This window comes from Lactuca sativa, chromosome 4 (genome assembly GCF_002870075.4).
Source record: "Lactuca sativa cultivar Salinas chromosome 4, Lsat_Salinas_v11, whole genome shotgun sequence".
Lineage (NCBI taxonomy): Eukaryota > Viridiplantae > Streptophyta > Magnoliopsida > Asterales > Asteraceae > Lactuca > Lactuca sativa.
Window position 1 is genome coordinate 374,960,840 of NC_056626.2, and position 2,777 is coordinate 374,963,616.

Here is a 2,777-nt window from a genome sequence, read left to right on the forward strand (position 1 = left end):
AAAAGCCTTGGAATAAATCAAGGGACCAACCAAAAATACTTTAAGGGCCTTAAACACATCATTCATGGGATTTCTAAGAGTTTACGGCCAAGGCTTGTTCTTGGGCCGTAAACTCCAAAATTTTTGGTGTTAGAATGCAAACTAAACACCCCTAAGGCCCTTAGATGAATTTTAGAAGTCCTTTCATGCAAGTTTTAGACCTTGAAACACCTTGGAGCACCATATATTAGAGTTTACGGCCATGAAGGGGGTTTCATGGGCCGTAAACTCCATAAAACCCTCATATGTTCCATACAAACTCATTTCTAGGCTTGTGGGAATTTTTAGAATCACATGCAATTGATTTTAACACCCTAAAAACACTAAATCTTGGAGAATTGAGAGTTTACGGCCAAAGAACCCTTGCCTAGGCCGTAAACTCCCTTATGTATTGTAAATGATGTTTTTAATTCAATCCAAGCCTTAAGAAAAATTAATCCAAGTATTTCCAAGTGTCCATATCCATTTATGACCCAAATTTGCAGCATAAACCACCCTACCATGAGTTTACGGCCGTAAACTCATGGGGAATGGGTGTTTTGGACCAAAAACTCTTGTATAAGTTTATTCATGGGGAGTAAACTCAAGTCCCAAGTCCTTAGTGTCATTTCATGTCCTTAAACGCCACCCGGGTCCCTCCAAACACTCGTATCGGAGTGTTTTCGCGACTAGAAGCAATGGTCCCTATCCAACAATCAATCTAAGTCCTAATTAGATACAAATGTGTATCTTTACATTATAATTAGGAACCTCGTGTATTTACAAGCCCCGGATCAACTCTTAGCATCCAAACCGTCTCATATCTCGTCCGGTGAGTTCATACCCCTACGCCTTTTCACTGATTTTAACTGTTTTCAGGGGGGGAATACAAGCAAACCAAAACTGTTTTCAAATCATAACATTTATGTGTTTCAAATAATATCTGGCAAACTTATAAACTCTTATTCTCCTTATGTATTATGTTGAGCATAAGGAATGATTTATCAATTACAACTAAATGGATTTTAGTTAAGAAAATAATCAAACTAATCAAATTATTATGGGAATAATTTGGGGTTCTATAATTCTCTTTATATCGTGTACTGATATCTGTATTAAGTTATTAGATAAACTATGTCTGATTCAGTTTATCTCCGTATAATTCAAATGTTTTGCCAGATAGTTTCGTTGTATGTATCTATTTTCATTGTATCATGTCTTAAAATCTTTGTATGTTTGTTATCGTATGAGAATCCTGTGAATAGTTTAATACTAGCTTGTGAGATAGTCACTACCCTTTATGGATGATCAAGTAAATCCTCTCCGGAAGTGTAACCAGAGTCTCCTGGAGGGAGAGCGAGGAATTTGTGAATAGATCTATTCGGGACTGACAATCCCACACCTTAACTGCTAGCTACAGTTAGGCGGGCACGCCTGGGGTGACAAATTCTGTATATCATTCGATGTGTGACTAACGTCAAGGAGGTCTTGTTGTCGTATCAGCATGGTTACCCGACTCACAATACGTATTAATATAAACTTATTCACAACTAAGATTTGTTTAGAATCTAAATCTTGTCCGGGATGATAATCCCATGGTTTTATATCTATATCTCGTTCGGGATGGTAATCCCATGGTTTTATGTCTATATCTCGTTCAGCATGATAATCCCATGATCTTGTGTCTATATCTCGTTCGGGATGGTAATCCCATGGTTTTGAAACTAAATCTTATACGGGATGATAATCCCATGAATTTATCAACTATCATATATCTAGTTTCGGGATAGTGATCCCATGGTTTATCAAGCTATCTTATATCTACTTTCGGGATAGTGATCCCATGATCTTTATCGAATTATCTTATAACTGGTTCAGGATGTTAGTCCCAAGGTTTTCAAATACTAACTGGTTCGTGATGTTAGTCCCAAGGTTTTCAAAATACTTTCTATTTACAGTTCGTCTAAAATATAGTTTTGTATATTAAACTATACTATGAGTTATTCAATAAATCTTGCATATAGGAAAATATGGGATTTTCCTGGGGTTAACTTATAACTGGTAACAGAACTGTAACGAAAGATAATTTAACTACTTTACATAAGAAAATATGGGATTTTCTTGGATATCAAATCTTTTCAGATAACTAAAGGAAATCGATACATTTTCACAAAACAAAACCGCTTATGAACTCACCAGCTTTATGCTGATTTTCAAACTGCTTGTATTCTCAGGTCTAAGTTAGACACGTACCCGGCGATATCTTTTGATGAAGATGGAGTGCTCCGAAGACTCGTCTCTTTTGTTCATATGATATATGTATAACTTTGTACAATTTACTTTTGAACCAGATGTAAACTTTCACATATATGTAATGTAATGGTTGTTTACTGTGATTACTATGTACATTGGATTTGATACACAACATGGAGTCAACCCCGGGAGCGTTTCCGCCTTTGGTTTTCGGGGTGTGACAGAACAGGAAGACCTCGAACATGATCATCAAGCACCAACTTATTGATATCTTTAAAGTTCAGGTGCAAGAGACGTCGGTGCCATAGCCAGCTTTCATTAGAATTTGCCCTAGACAGCACGAAAATAGCGGGTTTTCCTTTAATTGGACTAAGGTTTAGGGGGTACATCTCTCATTTTCGTTCAGATTTCAACAAGTCTCTTTTGGATTGCTTTTCGACAATTTCCGATCCTTCATCATCGAATGAGACTTTCAGCCCCGTACCCACAACCAATTGAGATACACT